The 22,008-nt window shown below is 41.9% G+C and overlaps 1 protein-coding gene across 1 annotated transcript in view; it reads right to left on the minus strand.

Moving 5' to 3' along the window:
- The window catches only part of Atxn1 (ataxin 1), a 407,118-nt gene that overhangs the window by 166,817 nt on the left and 218,293 nt on the right, over window positions 1-22,008 (minus strand). The window contains exon 7 of the mRNA XM_042678587.1: window positions 16,467-16,530. The gene's annotated coding sequence lies outside the window, so the exon portion shown is untranslated. The remainder of the gene's footprint in view (window positions 1-16,466; window positions 16,531-22,008) is intronic.

The raw sequence follows: 22,008 nt of genomic DNA on the forward strand, positions 1-22,008 counted from the left end.
ACTATAAATAAAAGCGGTATTTTAACTATTACTTTCAAAAGCAACAGTTAATGGTTGAGTTTGTATAATGTGTGGAAATATACTCTGTGAAGGAGTAGAAAAATCTCTCATTAATACTGTTTAGGATATTATTACAGTAATGGCGCCTCACCTAGCATACCTCCCAGTATCCATACTCACATGCTACAACTGGTTTTAGTTAATCAGGTATTAACTAGTTTTACTATAGGAATGGGTGCTGTGGCTTGGGACAAAAGTTCTAGTAATAGCATCAAGCACAGATTCAAAACATATTGTACTTCAAACAACTCAAGATGGGTAGATCACGATGATATGTCCAGGAAAATAATTTGATAACCTCAAAGTAGTTCAGAGAAGAGAAAGACACTAGTATTGTAGATTAAGATTGCAAATAAAATCGCTTTATATCCTATGCAATTGGAAAAAAGGATTATTTCTAAATTACTTTATATATGGTTTCAGTCATCTGTGTCAGATTAAATAGGTAAAGTACAAAACTGATGGTTCAGACTAAATCTCTAAATCCTTAAAGGTTTACAGTCAAGGTGGGGAAAAAAAGATCTCAAATTCTCATTGAAATGATCAAAGATAACCTAAATCTAAATTTACATGGTATGAGCTACAGACATACCAGCAGACCCATCCTCCCTGTCCTCACATTCTTTCTCTTGTTCTTTCTCCCTCATTTCTCATGGTAATTTTCTGGTGACAATTCTCTTTCCTGCCTCTTCCATTAGACTTTGTAAACATCTTAAAGGTGAGGGCTTCAATGGGTAACAAAAAGAAGTATAACATGTATGTATATATAGCTATAAGGAAACCTACCAAACACTTTGAAAAAAAATGAGAGGAAAGGCAGGCGTTGACATGTTCAATGTACAATGTACATATGTATAGCATTATCACAAAGAAATTCCCTCATAGTTATTAATATATGTTCATTCTAAAGGAAAATAAAACTAAAGATGATATAATTCCAGGTAATAAAGTGTTAAGGAGCAACAAAGTAGTAAGACATGATATTTCAGCCCCCAAAGCTGTTTTTGTCAATCCTATCTAATGTATGAACGTGATCATAATGAATATGAAAATGTCATTGATCTTCTTGTTAAAAATGTTGGCTAGCTCACCCTAACTTTCTTATGTATGATAACTGTGCAAGCACCAAGACCCAAACTCTCTGCCCCCTGGACACCTTCTTTCCCTATCCTTTGACCCACTATCTTCCCCATGGCTAATATCAGTCATGCAATCTTTCCTATTATTTCTTCTCTTAGAATAGGGTATCACCTCCCACACCAGTTCTTCCTGTATATGTGGGCCAGATCTTCCTAAAGTGCAGCTCTAATTAATCCACTTTCTTCTTTCCAAAGCTCTTCTTACTGCTGCCTCTGTGCTTCCCAAGTTCCTATTCCCTTCCCAATGGTGTCACCCACTTCTCCCCAGCACATCCCTGAGAGTACTCATCACTTTCCAGAACCCGTGCCTTTTGCTTCATTGGCCCTTACTATACACATGCCCATCCTAAAGGGAGGCCAAGTAAAGCCAATTTCAAAATCTTCTCCTAGGTGGAAATTTTCCAAATTTTTCCCAGTGAGAAGGAACCACTTCTATATCCCACAAAGAATGTGTTTTTTCTCCCACTATCAGTATACATCTTATCAACTGCTGCCTTATGTCATCTGACTCTCCAGAGCAAAGAATGTGACTTCAGTCTTCTGTATTACCTACCACCATGTGACTATTTGTATGATCCCAGCCTCTACTGAAGACCTACCATAACAAAACCAGTATTTTAACAAGAGCCCAAGTGACTCCTATGCACTTGACTGAGTTCACAGTAGCCATTCATTTAATACTTGACTGGTTGAACCGAACAGGAAAATGCAACATCAAAACCAAACATCATTTACATGATTTATTCAAAGATCAGACAATGTATTAGCCACATAAAACTACAGTAAAGCTGAGTAGACAGCAGAAGGTGAACTTTATCAACCTTCAGAATGAGGAAGACAAATGTTACCTTGGCCAAGCCATTCTCTGAAGGATTTTTATCTTTTACTAGCAGTTGCCAATTTATAGGGGAATGTCAGCAGAAGATCTATCTGCTGTTGACAATAGTACAATCTTGTCACTTCAATGAATCAGTTGGCTGTGTAAATAGTTACATAAGAGTTTTTAAGAAGTTATCTGTCATGTCCAGTAGACTGATAGCACAGATGTGCCAAATAACACAGATTTATTCTCATCTGATGCAGCCAACGGCACAACTGGAGGTGATCCATGCTCACCTATTATAAAGAAGGTGCTTAATGAAGTCAGGGGCAGAAATGGAAAGTGAGTTACCTTCTTTCTCAGATGGCTAGACACCGGCCACTAGAGGGCATTAATTTGTGAAGAAAAGAATCCTGACTTCCATAATTCAAAGAGAAGACATATGAAGAGACAGGGTAATTACCTCCATCTCCCCCTCTCCTCATAAATGGGCAGAGAGCTAACAATCTCAACGGCATGGAATTCTATCTAAATCCTTTCATGTTTTGGCACAACAGACATTTCAGGAAATAGCTTTGAGCCGGGGGATATGCAGGACCTGGGGCTGACAGGCAACTTTTCCTTCAGGATATTGCATCCTCCATTGAGATGTCTAGCAGCATCAAGTCTGAAACTTCTGAAACTTTTTTCCAGACTGCTGACTAATGTTTTCAGAAATTCAAGCTGATCAGACATCTGGTGTGCAAAAAAGGTATTCCCTTCAGGAAGTAGGAGAAACAGAAGCCAACATGAGAAGGACTAATGAAAACTGTATTCGGTTCTGAGGAAAGTCAGTGGGCAGTGATTGATATTGAGTGCCAAGCTATTTCCTTCCCTTATTGGTTGCCTTGGCAACCAGGTGACTTGTCAGGTAGCTTGGTTTCCTTCAGTATCTAAGCTGATAATGGTGAGACTCTGACCCCTACCTGTCTTACTACCATGGTTCCCCTCACCCAGCACCCTAATCTCTGTAGATACCCTTGGGTTTAATTACCAGGCAATGTGCCCGGAGGCGGCCAGGTGTCCATTGGCAGCAGAACACAGGAAGGCCTCCCCCTCCACTCAGCCTCATGGTGAGGAGGATATCATTATCCACAAAGCCAGAACCTTGGAAGGTCTGCCATCATGGCTAGCAGGAAAGATCTTAGCGCATAGTTTTCATGTACAATGCTCCTTTCTCACAAAACATGATTTGTTTAACTCCAGCAGATGATATAATTTGCTCCCATGTTTTGAAGCTTAGGAAATTTATTATAATCACGAAACCAGGAAATAAGCTAAACATGAAAACAGGCATATCTCTGATCATCTCTCAACTCACAGGAAAGTAATGCATTTCTAATTAAAAGTGAAGTCACTGTGTTGTTTCTGGCTGTCTCCCAATTAGGAACCTATAGTCTAAGGGCAATGCTAGCACATCAGTTTTTTAAACACTAAATGAAAAAAAAATAAGAAAGCACTGCATTTCTACATCCTAAACTTTTAAAAGACACTCTCTGCTAAGATAGACAAATTTAGAATATGAGCATTTTTTCCCCCTTATAATATGTCAAAATGCAAAGAAGAAATCAAGTGAACTGTGCAAAGTACGTCACTGGCCCTGTGGTAGGCTTTGTAGCATTCTACCCACAGATTTTTCAGACACCAACAGCAATAAACAGCCATTCTTTCTTTCCTGCAAGTCAGGGTGAGAGCCAAAACCAGAAGCAAGAGCACTAGCAGAAGATTTCATTCTAAGGAAGATAAGAGGAATGACTTTAGATTCCCTCTGCCTGTCACCTCCACCACCCAACCAGATATGAATAAGTAGTACTTTCTAGGAATTTGTGACCACATGTCCTTTTTGTACTTGTGACCAAATGTTACGTAGCAAGATGTGGTTGACAAGTCCCTGGGCCTCACTATCAACACAGAAGCCTTTGTAAATAGAATAGGTACTGTGTTCTATTTAATTGTGAAAATACCGTTACAATTACAGGAGCAAGGAAACAAGTACATTTCTTATCAAGCATTGTTGCCTCCTCCTTTGTTTCCCCTTCCCATCCCTTCCCATAATGCAAGTACCTCTCAAAGTTCAACCAATGGCTAGGGAGATATTTGGGACATACAGAATCCGCTGGCTGTATGATAGCAGATCTCATCTCATGAATGAATCTTTCAGCTGCTCAGTTGAGATATATTAAATACCCAGCAACATTCTTATCTTCATTAAACAGCAACTGTCCTCTCAAACAGTATATGTCAGGACAGAGATTACTGTTCGCCCTAATGGAAAGTGATCAAAAGCCCCACATTTCTTTGGTTAGCTTGCTCTGAAGCCTCTTCCAGCTTTAGTTTCTACACAAAGTACATCAAAAGAATACTGATACCACTGGAGATTTGAAACGTTTATAAAGTCTCTAGTACTAGTGAGAAACTACACTTGAAACTATAGGAAAGGGGAGCAGAACATTAAAGCGAGCTTCCGCTTTTCCCCCTGCAATGCAATACATAATGATCTATAAATACGTGTAGGCTGTCTGTTTAAATATACACCTCTGGAAAAGACAAGCAGCCTGGAATAGCTCACTATTTACAAGACAAGATGTACCTCCATCACTAGAATGTACAATAATGGTTTTAGAGGTATAGGAGAAGGATGAAATAATCAAGAATACATGACTTTCATGCCCAAATGGGTGTCTGCCTTACTGGGTTTGAGAAGCAACACAGCCTTTGTAGAGGGCAGCTGATCTTGCTTCAGCCAGGATCAGCAGGAGTGAGTGTATGATCAGTCATGGCAGCCAAGGGCGTCAGAGGGCAGGGGGTGGAGATGACCTCAAAGCCCTCTTAACAGACCCATGTAGAAAACAGCAGAGGGGGAGAATGATGGAAGAGAAGACATCGCATCAATCAAGATGCATTGTTCCTATAAACTGATTTGTTCCCTCGAAATTCCATTTGGACTACTAATGAAAGACAAGAAAAAAAGAAAGGAGATAAAAATTAAAAGTATATAAAAATAAGAAGCAAAGGAGAAAGACTGAGCTTAAGAGTTCTTCCCCCCTGTAGCCATCTCTCCAGCTCTTTCCTTTCAACAAGGCAAAGACATTTAGGCTGATAACTCCCTTGATTGCCACGGAGCCCAGACACTCATTCTGATTCCTTTGAGCTGAAGACTAGCCTTGTGTGTGAGTTACATCCAACCTGTGCTTCTCTAATTAGACTTCTGCCACAGAGAACAGCATCTATGAAAAGCGACACAACCAGCCAGCCCCAGAAAATAAAATAGGAATGGAATACGTTTTCCTCCACTTTCATCAATGTTTTTTTTTTTTCTTTTTTCTTTCCCTCACATCAGAACTGGCTCCCTCTTGTCAAACCAAGGAGGTTATGTCATGCAAAGGCCCTGTGGAGATTTTTTTTTAATTCTTCAGTTTGCAAGAATCTTACCAACTGACATTACCACTGATTTCCTAGATTCATGGGGGAGGTGGAAGCTGACCGCCAGGCTGCAGGCCTGATAGAATGGGGCAACACAGCAACTGTTTGCTTAACTGCCAGGTTCAGCAGCTGCATTGCATTTTACCTTCTCACCTACATTTAAACCTTCTTATCCCCACTAGAGGGCCAGGATGGAGAGGAAATGTCTGCCTGATCGCTCTGCGGCTGACTGAAGCCCAAGCTCGGCACTGGTAACTAACTCTTGCAATCTAGTTAGTGGAAAAGCTGAGCTCTGAGGATTGTGGTTTGAAGCTACCTGGGTCAAGAAAGTCCATGACACTCATTTCCAATTAACCAGCAAAAAAGCCAAAGTGGAGCTGTAGTTCAAGTGGAAGAGTGCCAGTCTTAAGCAAATAGAGGTAAGGGACAACATCTAGGCCAAGTTCAAGTCCCAGTACCAGCACACACACACACACACACACACACACACACACACACACACACACACACACACACACACACACACACACAGATTTGATCCTAAGCCAGAAGGCTAAGTGAAAAAGTTGGAGTGAAGGCCACTTTGTTCCTCAAAGGGACTTTGCCTCAGAAGCCTCATCTGAAGATATCTCAAACACAGGGCACCTTCAACTGTCATATAACCTTAAAAATTCAGTTATCTCTCATGCCTTCCTTTCCCTTGTTTCTTAGGTCCAAACAGTGAACCCATTTTGGTCACTGTGAGTCCCGCATCTGGTCCTCCATTCTGCATCTGCCACGTTTTTCAAGGTCTTATCTCCCTACCCGGGCCCCAGCCTTTGGTCGCTTCACCATCTCCTGGATGATGGACAAAGTTGCAAGGCTAATCTCACCGGAACACTTGGTCACATCACCCACCTGCCAAAAAGTCACCAGCGACCTCGCCTCTCCATCAGAGCCCTCCCTAAGGCCTTGCCCCCCCTACTTGAAACAGCCATGAGCAAAATAATCCCCCTCCTCTTTCCAGCACTGCCTTTTCCAAGCCCTATACAAAGCTCCATTTCCAAGTTTGAAGGCACAGGAGTGAACCACACTTAATTCTTCCTATATACACTCACTCAGCAATGAAAAGAGAGAGCTTCTATGAACAAGCATGATTGTGTGTGTGTGTGTGTGTGTGTGTGTGTGTGTGTGTGTGTGCGTGTGTGCATGCCACACATATGCACGCATGCAGGGTGATCCAAACATATCAAAGCAAGCAAATGGTTCTAGATCTAGCAGCTGGGTGTCCTCGAATGTAATTCAGCTCTGACACCTAGAGCTAGCGTCAGTTCCCATGGTTGAGGACTCCTCTCCAGGACTGCCCCTTACTCTTACACTACAAGCCCCAGGTTGTTTTAAACAAGGGTTCCCACAACACCTCATCTTTTTCAATTTGTACAGAACTCAGAGAAACACTTTTCTAGTTGGTTTTTGTGCAGGACATTACAGAGGGTGTAGGCAACGATGTGCATGAAGGAAACATGAAGAAGGAAGAGGTGGAGACCTCTCTGGAGGTCCACCTCTCTGGGCGGAATACCCACCAGGAACTCTCACATCTCCAGCCACCTGAAAGTTATCCAAAGCTTTGCTTTATGTAGGCATGATTGATTGCATCATTGGCCATTGAGATCATCTTAACCTTCAGCTTCCTGGAGGTTGGGGTGGGACTGAAACTTCTAACCTTCTAAGCCTGCCTTTGTTTCTCTGCTGACTGGTCCTCATGCTGAGGTTACCAAGACGAAGGTGCAGCCGGCCATCAATCTGCTTAATAGTACACACAAATGCCTTCCATTTTGAAGTTTCTAAGGATTTTATGAGTTACATCCCAGGAAATAGGAAAGTCAAATATATTTCCCACTGGCTATTGCACCTAGATATTTGCTAATGGCTTTTGTTCTTGGGTCTTCTGTGCACTCAAGTTTCTCTTAACCAAATGATACATTGTGAGACATTGGAGGTCCTAACACAAATGGCAAGACTTCCCAAGACTACCCATGCAATTTTTATTATTACTATTTTTTTTTACTTCAAGAACTTTCTTCTTTCCATGTTGATTTCTGACTTAGCAGCTATGCATTGTTCAGAAGAGTATGTTCCCTTCCAGAATGCTCTGTCTCTGGCCCAGCTGGAGCTGGATGCTGCCCATCTCTAGGTCTGTCAGCAGGTGCAAAATCGAGACATCCCAACCCAGAAGATGATGTAGCACTGATGTAATCATGGGAGACCCTAGACAGGTTAACCTCACTTTAAGGTTATTTTTAAATGAGGATCGTGACTTTTTTACTTATTCAGAAGGAACAAGGGTACAAACACAGGCTGGCACCCCATAACACAAGGATGGAGTAAAGTTGAAAGATGGATTATTCAGCCAGACAGAGATAAAGCTGAGAGAGGGCCAAGTCTGAACGGCCAGGCATTTAGTGAGAACCCAACATCCAACTAAAATGGAATTAATTTGCCTATGTCCTAGTGATTTTCCATTCACTATAGCTAATTAATGTGAGCTATGTTGTTATTTTAATTAACACTCTTTTAATTTTAGTAAGTATTGCTGGGACAGACCTCTTCATTTTTCCAAGGCCAGGTGTTGGGGCTGTGCATGGGCTCAGAGGTCTAGCAATTCATTCCTCTGTTCATTCTGTCACACTACACATATTCTCTGAGCCCCTACTGTGTGCCGGGTAATAGAATAAAAAGATAAATGCAATACTATAGAACACAGCAGATGTCCCTTCCAGGACAAAGCTTTGAAGCAGTTAATTGCCAGTGCCATTCTCCAGTTGTCCTCTCTTCCTCTGTGATTCTGAAGGAGGCTTCTAGATGGCCAGAGAACAGATCAAAGCCACCTGCGTCACAGAGTTGGCACCAAGGTCACCACTGGGGAGACACCCCATTCACAACACATACTGCAGAGTGAGAAATAAACTTTGATTTTGCCAAGCCACGGAGGGCTAATTGTTTCTGCCACAAAAAACTTCCTCTATCCTAATATAATAGCTTTTACTTTCTTTTCTACCACTGTTTGGCAATAATGGATCCATGTAGAAAGATGCCTAATGGTAGTTCTCAAAGTATTTTTCCTTTTTTTCTTTTAATTTCCTTCATGTTACCTGTAATCATGCTTCGCCCCTTTAACTAGGTGACAGCCTCTTGAAGCTAGTAATTTTGGCTTTGACTTCCAAGGCTCTCCGCCTCATTCTCCAACTCCCTCCTTCCTCCCCCTCCCCAATTTTCCCCAAATTTAGGGCTGAGCCTTATGTGCAGCGCAAGCAACTGCTGCATGATTTCCACCTGGGAAGTCATCCCTAACATCTAATGACAATTCCTACTTGTTGAGCACCAGCAGCCCTGTGCAGGCATGTGGTCAACACATTTCACCCATGACCTTAGGATTCCATGTCGACCAGCACTAACCATAGATTAGCTAGCTTTTCTGTGTAAAGAGGCTGTCTCCTTAACCACTTGTGATTCCTATTCATCTCTTTGCTTTGGAATCAGATAATTTATGGGATTGTGGGCCACTTAATGCCTCCATGCCCCCCAGTTCCCTCATTTGTTAAAGGAGAATGCCAATGTCTCTAGCACAGTTTTGTGAGGATTATATAAGCTAATACGCGTAAAATATTAAGGAAGTTATTGAGCACGACATCAATGATTAGAATGCCAATATTATTTAGAGCATCTTCTAAATGTCAGATAGCAGAGAAATAAGGATAAATTATGTGTTGCCCAGTCCCTGAATTTACCATCTAGTAGAGATGATAGACACAGAAACAAATGAGTGATACAAAATGTTACAGAGCCAGAGGAGGAGAGAACATACAATTGCACACACACACATAGATACACACAGCATGCAGGTGTGCATGCATATAATATATACACACAGATGTTTGCATGCACACAGACACGAACACACCCAATACACATACTCACCAGAGCAATGTGTAGAAATATTGGCAACTGGAGAGTGACAGACCAAGAGGATTCTCCTTGCCCTTAGCAGAAGGGAAACTAGCAAAAGCTCTCCAGAGACCACGAGGGGGTGACCCAAGTCTTCCCATGAGTCACTCTTGCCAGCCAAGTCAGAGTGCAAGGGCTGTCTTGGCAATTAAGGAGCGTGAGTAGAAGCATCAAACAACATTTATCCATTCAACAAATCAGAATCAAATGCCTCCCGTGTGCTTAGCACATACTAAGTACTAGGATGCAGCAGTAAATGAGGACAATGGGGTTTCTGGTTTCCCTGAGCCAAGTTCTCACACAAGAGACAAACAAAAAGCTGTCAACAACAAGCTGATCATACAACCAAGCGCTATGAAAGAAAGCTCTCAGGAAGAGTGCAGGGCCAAGGGGGTAAGAGGGAGTGGGGGTCAGAGTTCTACCTGTTGGGCCAGAGGGAAGAAACAGGAACAGAGCAAGAGAGAAACACTATGCCCCAACCATGTTTTCCATGAGGAAAGCTTCCCCAAACCTTGTCGCTCTGCCCTTCCCTTCCCATGTGTATGTGTAATAAGATACCTGATGGGGCCTGGTGCCAAGACCTCCTCTTGGGTCGGGTTAACTCTTTCTCCTTCCTTCTTGCTCTCAGACTCAGAGAAAGAAGACTGCTTTGTGGTTTCTAATGTGGAAGGGCTTGTCCTCTACCTAGAAAGATTTCTTTGGCATGCCATTACAGCAGATACTTCCCACCTATCTAATCTGTTACTCGCACCAAACTGGGGATGCAGGTAGTAGGGGAGGGATGAACTTCTTTGGCTGTTGACCTAACTACAACATTTTTCATAGCCATTGTTAGTCACAAAGGTTTCTACTTGGGTTTCTACCTGTCTTACAACTTTCATCTTATTTTATAGTCGGCTCAAAACTTGGGAAAGGAAGCGAACTCTTTTAAGATGAATTTTTAAAATATCAGATAAAAAAATCTTTCCTCCCCCAACAGACCTCAAAACTAAATAAGGAATCACTATCTTAGTCTATCAAACTTGTCACCTTAATGAAAGCTCCTTCAAATCTCGCACTTGATGGCTCTAAAGACATTGCTAGAGAAACCTGGCCCCAAAGACAAATGTGAGATGGCCTCCTTTAGTGTAGGAAAAAGGATTAGCTCAGGGTCTGTGAAAATCCTAGATACATATTTCATGGTCAACAGTCCCAGAAGAAAAATATTCATACCTTGCAACTCTATAGCTATGTGAAAAACAAAAAGAAAAATTTCCAGGCTGGGTGCTGGTAGTTCATGCTTGTAATTCTAGCTATTCGGGAGGTTGAGATCGGAGGATAGACGTTCAAAGCCAAATTAAATTCAAAGTTCAAATTAATCATCCAGAAGTGGAGATAGAATGTCAGCCTTGAGCAAAAAAAAGCCAAATGAGAGCAGCACCCGTGCAAATTCAGATGCCACTACTGGCACGTGTGCACATGCACGCACATATGCACACGCAAACACACACACACACAAATTTAAGGATATATTTCAATATATTTCACACTTGTGAAAAATACTTCATACTTGTAAAATATATTACAACATGTTTACATACTTGTGTCACAACTTCCTTGGGAGAAAGAAAGAGAATATGACATTGTCATGAACAAATATGGTATGGTTCCTATCCACATGGCTTAGTTCTGGGAATTAGGGATTTTTTTTTTTAAGAAAAAGATGAACAAGATAATGTCAGATTTTCAAAAGCACTTCCAGGGTTCAGAAAGAAGTAGCCCCGGGTAAAATAAGAGTGCTTACAATGACTCCATGACAGAGTAACTAGGTGGGAAATATGAAGAAACCATAGTTGATAAGGCTGAGTTTCTGGTAGGATCTCATGGAAGGCAGAAATACATGGGTACTGTATTTCTCAATGTAACCTGTCAGGCTTGGCTACCCTGGCCTACACTCTGCTTCCCTAAGTCTCATACCATTTCTTCTCCCTGCCGACTTTCCAGCCAGGAGCAGCTGACTGTCACGTACAGGAATTCTGTTCCCCTGCCATGCTATTACAAGGGAGGTGCTCCATTAGCACGCAGAGTATTTAAAAAAGGCAGTACAGACTCTCTATTGCTAAGGCAGGAGGTCCTCAGCCCTTCTGGCACCTCTGGAGCCTGCAAGATGGTACACCAGCATCACCTTCTCCCTCATCACGTTCCAAGTTGGACAGGGACGGGCACAATGCTAATAGCAGGGATAGATAGCAGGATGACAAAGTGCACATTCCCTGCACTATCGCAGGCCCCAGGAGGGGAAAAGCCCAGGAGAAGCTGGATAAGGAAAAGGGGCTATCATGGCTGTGTTTGCCCTGCCCGGTATACACTGGCTGTCCCAAGCATTATATTTTTCTGGCTGCACAGACATGTTGCTATGGAACCAGTACATGCCATTGCCACTTGGCCATGAGCAAATAAAATTGCAGTACTGGCAAGAACATTTTGCTGGATTTCTCTTAAAGGGATATCATGGATGGTGAGTGCTTGTCTAAACTTGGAAACAAGAGCAGCATTGATTCCAGGACCCAGCCCCACTGCACACAGAGAAGCAGAGCCCAGTGGCTCCAGTTTTACAAGGTGTATGGACATGTGAGGACCAGCCTCTGAGCTTTCTTTTGGCTGTTTCTCTCTTTCTTTTGTTTTTCTTCCCCCTTTCATGCTGGGGATGGAACCTAGGGCCTCATGCATTCTATGCAGGAACTCTATCACTTGAGCTACATCCCAGGCTCTGAGCTTCAATTGGAGACCAATAAAACCTATGTGATTTTTTTTGTTTCTTTTGTATATTGGTCCCCCTATGGTATATCCCCAGTTGTCACTGTATTTGATTTTGGTACACTGCATCTTGTATATACATTTATTTAATTTGAGGAGGGGAAGGGGAATAACAAAATGCTGAAACAAGGACAAAGGATGACCCATTGCAACAATGATACTCACAAAACACTATGTTGGAAATGAACTTTACACCTTAGGTAGGAGGGAAGGGGGAAGGGGAGAAGGGAGGGAAGGGGTAGGAGGTGGTAACAATGTTTGACAAGAAAAGTACTCATTACCTTACTCATGTAACTGTAACCCCTCTGTACAGCATCTTTAAAATAAAATTTACAAAAACCCTCATGGTTTCAATTTAGGTTCCCCTCATTTGTTTAAAAAAATGGATCATAACATTTTGCATAATAATTTGTGTGTGTGTGTGCCAGTATTAAAGTTTGAACTTTAAGGTTTCATGCTTTTGATCCAATATTTTGCACATGGCTTGTGTTCTACCACTTGAGACATGCCTCCAATCTAGTCTTTTTTTGACTGGCTAAAGTCTGATTTATTTATTATTTATTTATTTACTTTTACCATAAATAGCTTTGGACTATGATCTTCAGATTTCAGGCTCCTGAGTACTAGGATTACAGGCATGAGCGACTAGTGCCTGGGTTTGTATAATAATTTGATGTCTTCTGACTGTGAACACCATAGCCAGGCACAATAATCTATGTGAGTTCAGGTAGTCCTTCTCAATCCGCCTTTCATCCCTTTACCATTTCTTGCTTCACCCCTCCCTACCATTGCATTCTTTACCCAAAGAATAGCATAGTGTAGGTAGAGTCTGGCATTACTCATTTTTCCTAGGGCTCTTAGTTGCCCCTTACTTTTAGTCTACTGAGGATGGTACCCTAGGCCTCCAGTATTGCTATGCAAGTGCTCTATCACTTGAGCTAAGCCACCAAACCTGCTGTTTTCATTTTGGTTTTTAGATAGGATCTCATTGCTACTTTTTGCCTGGACATGATCTTCCTGCTGCCACCTCCCAAGTAGCTGGGTTAATTTCTTGATTCTCTATATAGACAGAACTTTGGATTCCCTGGAGAGCAGATCTCCATGTCCCAGATAATATTATGTCATACTCTAGGAAAAAAAAACCCAAGTTCATACTTTACTATGATTGAATCAGCAACATCTACTCCTTGATGTTAAAGGTGTGCTCCTCAGGACTTGGTGCTATTGAGAGATGGGGGAATCTTTCTTTAATATGTGACACCTAGTAGGAAATTAGGAGACTAATGGAGGGGCTTTGGAGGGGCTTCTGGGTTCCCAACACCTTCCTGTCATCCTTGGCTTAATAGCCACCATGAAATAAATAGCTGGGCCTATCATAGGCTCCCCTATAAAATGTTCTGCCTGGCCACAAGCCCAAGCAAAAAGGGATACTGACCAGGGACTGAAACTTCTGTAACCATCAGTCAAAATGAACCTTTTCTCTTTGTAAGTTATTTATCTCAAGTATTTTCTCATCATGATGGAAAGCAGAGAATACACATGTAATGAATATATATGGGGGCAGGAGAGATCACTATTAAAGTGATAAACAGATGATCCTTTTGGCACAAAGTAGATGCCAGAATATCCATAGGTGGATAAAGGGACCTATCAAGTTCTCTAATAATGACTTCAGTTAATCCAGAAGTGAAGCTCCCATTTGTTAATAAGGTAAGATGATACATGATCAAATAACAGCCTCAGGCTCTTCCAAACACCTTTAGACCAATCCTTAGGTGAGCCAAAAAATTTTGCCAAGTGTCCCTTGCTCACCAACCTAATTGCGCAAGATTCTGAGCCAGATTGAGCATAGAACTCCATCAAACAACTACAGGATAGTCTACCTTTCCAGATTCTGATGGAGAGTCATGTTCTTATGCTTATCTCCATCTGATCAATCATATCACTGTACTCTTTATAAAACCCAAAACATTTTTCTTTTTCCTCTCTCTCTCTCTCTCCCTCTCTCCCTCCTCCCTCTCTCTCTCTCTCTCCCCCTCTCTCTCCTTCTCTCTCTCTCTCTTGCTCTCTCTGCCAGTTACTGGGGTTTGAACTCAGGGCCTCACATTTACTCAACTCGTTTACTCAGCTGGTGCTCTACCACTCGAACACCCAGGTTTTTCCTGGTTATTATGCAAATGAAGTTCTCTCCACTTTTTCTGGCCTAAAACTTTCTTTTCTTAGTGAAGCAATGTTTTATCTGAAAGTCTTGATAATTGCAGCCCACAGTTGTACTGCGTCACAAGAACCTGGTTAGCCATTACTCCCTGCAGGTGGTGGACATCCCTGGTTGGGCGTGCAGACCTGCAGCTGGTGAGCACACACCTGCAGGTGTACCATGGCTTCTAGCTGCAAACCAGCTGCACCACCCATCATCAGCACATCACCACGTGGGACTGAAATGTAGTGGTTTGGAAAGGGAACAGAGGAAGTTCTTTTCTCTCAGCTGGGAATATAGAGAGAGATATATCCAATACATTCAGATCCCTTAGGAAATCACCATGCTCTAAATTCCCTTCCTTGCAGGGTCGATACATGCCTATCTGTCTGCTAACCCCTCATCCTAGTTTCTAAATATGATTGCAAAGAGTCAAACAGTCAAACAGCATCACTCCTAACATTTGTCTGATGGGAATGAAGCATAACCATTAGATTAGTAGCACTCAAATCAAGTTAAATTAACTATGTGAATGGAAGCCCTTGGAGAGTAGCTATGGAGTCAAAACTTAGTTTTGTGCAGGATGAAAACCATGTAGCCCAGTGCCAAATATCCCTCTTATAGTCCTGTTCATGACTCCACAGAGAAGGGACTTTAAGTCCTCTGGACCTCAGCTGCCTCATCTGCATAGGGCATTTGCCTGACAAGCCTGAAGATCCTGTTTACTTTTCATATCCCATTATTCTCAATACAGCCATGTGAACAAACCAGATGGTTTCTCCTTTTGCACGGCCACATCTCTGTACACTAACCACTGGAGGAAAGAAACCTCTCATCTTCTCTGCAAGCCAGACAAGAATGAGGCATGAGCAACAATGGTGACAACTCCTAAGACGCAAAATGTGGGAACTGCCCAAAGAAATGCTGGGAAAAACTGGGCATGGTGGTACAGACCTGCAATTCCAGCATTTTGGGAGGCCAAGAAAGGAGGATTTTTGAGTTTGAGACCATTCTGGCCTAGCTCATGAGACCTTGTCTCAATACACAAAAAGACAAAACCAAGTAACTAAAGAAACAACAGAAGAACCTATGAGGAAAGCCATCCTCTCAAGGGGTTCAAATGATAAGAGCTGTCAAATAGGAAAACCTCATGAGAAAAGTTTCTGGAGCCTGCATATTACAATATATATATATATATATATATATATATATATATATATGTACACACATCACACATACACACACACACACACACACACACACACACACCCCGGTCCTAGGGCTTGAACTCGGGCCTGGATGCTTGAGCCTCATTGTACTCAAGGTTAGAGCGCTACCACTTGAGCCATAGCACTACTTTTGGCTTTTTCTGAGTAGTTTATTGGTGATAAGAGTCTCATGAACTTTTCCACCAGCGCTGACTTTGGACCACAATCCTCAGATCTCAGACTCCTTAGTAGCTAGGATTACAGGTATGAGCCAATGGTGGGTACCTGACTCAGATTATTGTTTTTTCTTGGAATCTCACAACATTGGGTAAAAAAAAAATTGGAATGGGATGGTACTGGAGCTTGAACTCAGGACCACTGATGCTCTATCACTTGAGCCATAACCCAGCTCTGTTTTTGGCTTATTGTTTTCTAAGACAGGATCTCATTTTCATCAAGGTATGAGCCTGGACCAAGATCCACTGACTTTAGGCTTTCCATCCTTGCTTGCATGCCAGGCCCATGTCTCACACCCAGCTTCCCTCTGGAGATGAGAGTCTCGAAGACTTTTCTACCCAAGGCTGACCTGGAACCATTGTGATTCTCCTCATCACAGTCTCTCACATAGCACAGAATGACAGGTGTGCATCACCATACCCAGCTATGGGTTGAGAAGGGCTTTCACATGTATGTCCAGAGCTGGCCTTGAATTGTGATCCTCCTGATCTCAGGCTCCTGAGTAGCTAGGATTACAGGCATGAAACCCCAGTGACCAGTTGGATAACATTTGGATCACTCACCCTCTGAACACAGCAGGTTTGTGTCTTGTCACTGAGAAAATTTTGGTCTAATTTCTTTGGAAAACTGAAAAAGAGAAAAGAAAGGAAAAAAATTAAGAAGACAATATAAAGTCCATTTGTTGAGTCAGCACAGGGAAGCAGGCCTAGCAATTGTAGGGAATTTCAGCACCTACTTTGGCACTTACTAGATTCATGATACACATTTGATTAACAATGGATGAAGACCTGTTTGGTTAACTACATGAATTTAAACACAATGCTTTAAATAATCAATCTGCAAAAAAATAATCAGAACCATGGATAATTTTGTGATGAACTGGACGATTCTTCTGACAAGGAGCATATATTATGGTACATAGTTTTTAAGTGGGCCATTTAAAATATCCTGTCCAAAGACATGTGCTGTGCTCATACCTGTAATCCTAGCTACTCAGAAGAATGAGAACATTAGATCTTAGTTCAAAGCCAACCCAAGCACAAAGATTCAAGAGATTCCAATTACCCAGCAACATGCTGGTCTGGAGGCATCACGTTGCTAGCTAAGCGAACCCAGCAAGTGTGAGATCCTGAGTTCAAGCATTGGTATAGACAAAAATAAATAAATAAGGAAAATGTCCTGTACAGCATGCCCTCCATGGGGCTGATGAAAGATACCTCAATAAATATTCACAAGACTCCATTTATCATACTTGGTCCTTTTCAAACAATGGCATACCCTCAAGTCTATTACCCACAGCCATCTGTGATTAGGTTGATAGGGAAACATGGATTTGGCTGAGAGGTGCTAGAGGCCATCTATCAAGCCAACTGAGCAATCCCTTGAGGAAGCTATGGTGTTTGACGCCTGCCAAACCAGGATGGGAATTGATATGGTGTGAGAGTTGGACAGAGAAAGTCTGGAAGCAGATAAGGAAGTGACAGCAAAAGACTTTCATCTACACCACAGAAGCAATTCAGTTCAAGACGCAACTTTTAAAAATGTCTGCAGACTAGTCCTTACAGAACTAGGAGGGGGCTGTGAAACAAAGTTCTTGGAATTGCTGAGGTCCCCTTGGCAAGGTTCACATGCTCTCAGAGCCTCTGGGACTCATTCTCAAAGCTGGCAGAAGTCTGCTGCTTTCCTGCCCCTTGCCTAAGAGCAGGATGGCCTGGGCACTGGGGCCAGGAGGAAAGTTTCCTTGTTGACACGTCCACTAGCTGGCTGGATGCCACATACTAGACTCTGTCTCAGAATCTGAAAGGTACCTCTTAAAGTCTCAGAGAAAACTCAACACAGGTTCAGGTGACACCCATTATCTTGTCAAACTGTCCTAGAATTGGGGAGGCCTCTTAACATGTTGTGACTACAAAAAAAATGACCTGGTCTAATTGAAAAGGTGGCTAGAAACAACACCAGCAGTGAAAGATGGTACATTATGACATTTTTTTAAAAGCAACCTTATACAGTACACACACAGACACACTGATACACAGACTTGTTTGTTATTCTAATGACAGATAAGATGTCTACAGGAAAAATGATAAAGACCAGGAAACATGGAGTTGAAAGTCAGACACCAGTCTGCCTCTCGGCTCTGTCACCTCCTAGCCGTGCCCTTCCAGCCATGGGAACGCTCTGAGCTCTTTCCTCATTTGCATAATGGCAATAATAATACCTGCTGCCTATATCTTCTCAAGTTCTCACTGTACTGTTTGGCAGGTGGAAGAGACTTAATAAAAAGAAATGCCTCTATTACCATTTGACCCAATGCATTTGCATATCTGTAACAAGAGAAGAGAGATGCGAGGAGAGATTTATATAATTTGATAATTCACCTGGATGTGAGGACCTGCACTCTCATCGCTTTACCCCCATTCCATCCCCAAATTAGATGAGACAAATAGCAACAGAACAAAACCGGTTAATATAGAACAATTAGATAATATGGATGCAAAAAATCCCAGTCACAGGAGTCAGCTTATGTCTTGTTTTCCACATTTTCATATATATGGCTTCTGGCTCTCTCCTACACCCAACGATAGACAGTATATTAAACACATGCTTACAGAAATGAACTTATACATATGTATACAATGCATTTATAACACACTAGCAAAGAATTCATATTATTTTACTGCCTGATATTTTTTATGATTTATTAGAACATCTTTGAACATTAATAAATGTATCCGCATCATAATTTTTAAGCACTGTCAGAGTATTGCATTGGAAGAATAAACCAATAAATATTTATTTGTTGAATTTACAGAATCTTCCAAAGTATCCATATTTATGAGCAACGGCTACACATTGTGGTAGCATGTGTGTTCTTTCTCGTCTACATTTTCTTCAAGATGGAAAAAGGCAGATTGCATAAATATAATAAGCCTTAACAACAAAAAAATTGTTTGGGTATGAGTGGGTGTAGGCTTAGAAGAATACAAACGAACATATATACCAGGGAATAAAATCACATCTACTATGTTGGAAGGGGACAAAATTTTAAAGATTAGAAATCACAATAGCTAGGGATGCCTATTTCAAAGGAAGAAATTGTAAGTCTGAAGTTAAACAGGTATCCTTGTGTTCAGTCCTATCATGGCAGAATTAATGATATGCAGAGAGACACACTGAATATTACAGAGTCCCAAGAAGCCCTAGAAATTAAGTTGCATTATTTGAGGTTGGAATCCTAAGAATATCAAGACCACCAAGAAGGTATGAAAAGGGGGAATGTTTGTGCAATGTCTAGTCTTCTTCTCAGGGAGAATGATAGGTTTGGGTTGTATGAATCATATGACATGTCTTTTCCTTCCATCGAAAAAAATTGCGTTCACACTTCTAACAATGATTGGAAAGATGCCACTTTAGAGTAAGCTGGGCAAGTCTGTCTAGATCCATAATCATCAAAACAGGCTGTGGAGATCATTTTTCCTCTAGCTGTGAATGAAGCTCAACTTTTCAGAGTTGAAACTTTTCAGAGTTGCCAGCAGGCAAGAGGTGAAAGGCTAGCAGGGAACAGCAGGGAAAGACAGGACACATTGCGGTAGCAGAGAAATGCCAAACAAGAAACCTATTAAGAAATCCTGGAGAGGGCTAGGAAGGTGGCTCAGTGGTAGAGTGCTTGCCTTGCATGCCTGAGGCCCTGGGTTCCATTCCTCAGCACCACATAAGCAAAAAGAAAAAAACCGGAAGAGGCGCTGTGGCTCAAGTGGTAGAGCGCTAGCCTTGAGCTGAAGAGCTGAGGGACAGCGCCCAGGCCCAGAGGTCAGGCCCCACGACGGGACCCCCTCCCAAAAAAAAAAAATCCTGGAGAGACACAGGTGGAGAAACCAAGTAGAGACCAGAGCCGGATTTGTGAAAACCTAAAGAAATGGCAGAGCCTTGGAATGCTCCCTTCAGCCACCTTCTCCTAAATATTCTATTCTTGCTCCAGCTGATGAGACTTTTAGAGGGCACAATTTATGGTGGGGGACATCTCAGTGGAGATGTTCTACTGTTCTATTTTGATCATGTATAAAAGAATCAACACTTGGAGATAACCACAGACCTTAAATTTGTTATGAACCGAGCTACATTTTACAAACATCTTTTTGGATACTACAATTTAGGTGCTGGTGAGATGTGTGTAGTGCTAACCAGAAACTTGTGTTGTCTGATTCTCTGTTAGACACTGATTTCCCCACAAGCAAGCAGCAGATGTTCAGGATGAGTGGTATATCGTGTAGTTCCCCTTTCAGGCATTCAAAGTTAAATTACACGCATCCTTAAATTTGCCTTCAAAGGGCCCTTTGTATCTTTTGAAGGTATACACAAGATGATTCATCACACATCCTCTCCAGCAGACAAGGTTCATATGCTAACATCTGCATCCAGCTATATGTCTCTGCTAGTATGACTTAGCAAGGGAAACTGGTTGATAATACATTTCCATTGTCACAGTAGGCTTTGAGGCTATAGTTGGCCTTTAAAGGCTCATGTATTAGAGACTTAGACACCAGGGTGGTGCTCTTGGAAGTGGTACAACTTGTAAAAAGGTGGGGTCTAGAATTGGAGGTGTGGCTCCGTTGGGAGAGCACCTGACTAGTAAGCATCAGCCTCTGAGTTCAAGCCAAAAGAAAAGTACACAAATGGTAGGGTTTAGTGAGAAGTCCTTGAGGGCATGGTGGAACTCCAGCCCCTCCTTCTTTGATCCCAGATCATGGGGTGAGCAGTTCCGCTTTGCCATCGGCTACTTGGCCCCAGACTCAGAAAGAAAGGGGGCCGAGTGATCATAGGATAGGGTTGGAACCTCCCAAACTGTGAGTCAGAATGACCCTTTTCTCTTTATGAGTTCATTCTCTCAGGTATTCCAGTGATGGAAATCTAACATACCATTGTATTAGATCATCCTGAGAAAGCATCCTTTAATATTAGCTACTCCCTTTAACAGAGTGGGTGATTTCTGCTGACCATTTTTTTAACCTGTCATTTCTAATTCTAATAAAAGCTCTGGAAAACAGGTTCTCTTAGACCCACAGATACAGAGATGAGGAAAACAAGGCTTAATAAAAGGAATCAGCCCTGGTTATATAACCAGTAAGCGACAAAGCTAAGACTGTCAAGGTTTCCTGGCCAAAGAAAGGAGCTTTGTAGCAACACACATATGGATGTTTATATCCAAGTCTCTATACTTTAATATTCAATAAAACACACACACACACACACAAATGTAAGGGCTTGCTTTCACTAAATAGTCCCTTCTTTTGCAGGTAATTTTTAGAGGAGGGGGGGTAGATGCTAGAAAAAAAGTTAGCCATGGTAGCTAAGGAAGAGTTGTGTGTTAGCTGCCCAGTGGATGCCAGGCAAGCACTCTCAGGCAGAACAGTGGACCTAAAGTGCTGACAGTTGCAGCGACACAAAATGTATCCTTGGCAAGTCATTCTAACAATTACTTTGCCTCATTCTGATTATGAACCACAAGCATGCAATCAACAGCAGAGAGACGATCTGAAATGATCTCCATCAGCATTTTACTTTAGTTATCAAAGCGTGGCGGATTGAACACTCTCCTCTGACCTAAACGCAATGCTAACATCTCAGAACCAAAGACGGAGCCAGAATGACAATGGAACATGCGCACTGGCCTTGTGGAGGCCACAGATTATATAACGCTAGATTTTATGTCATGTAATTTCACTTTTTCCCTCAGACCAAATATTATCTGTGTTTCGCAGTCCACCAAGAGCTGCACAGTTCAATTCAATGAAAAAAAAAATCAAGGTGAGATTTAAGTCAGTCTACTGACTTAAAGTAGAAAGAAAGTCTTCGGACTTTCTATTATAGGATCTACAGATCTCAATGAGGAGTACCTTTCATATTCCTTGGTACACTTTTCTGGGTTCTCAGCTCTCCCTGAATTGAGACCCAGTTATGATAGCGTATGTTTTATATCACTTATCTGTACAGTCCTAAATCCTAGCTCAGTCACTGCCATCTCTACACACAGAAAAGAATGGTTTCCCTGGGACCATAAGTAGGAAGGCTTGCTTACTGAAGCCATGAATGACCTCAAGTTGGAGA

The sequence above is a fragment of the Dipodomys spectabilis genome, unplaced genomic scaffold (assembly GCF_019054845.1).
Source record: "Dipodomys spectabilis isolate Male_0828 unplaced genomic scaffold, ASM1905484v1 ptg000045l, whole genome shotgun sequence".
Lineage (NCBI taxonomy): Eukaryota > Metazoa > Chordata > Mammalia > Rodentia > Heteromyidae > Dipodomys > Dipodomys spectabilis.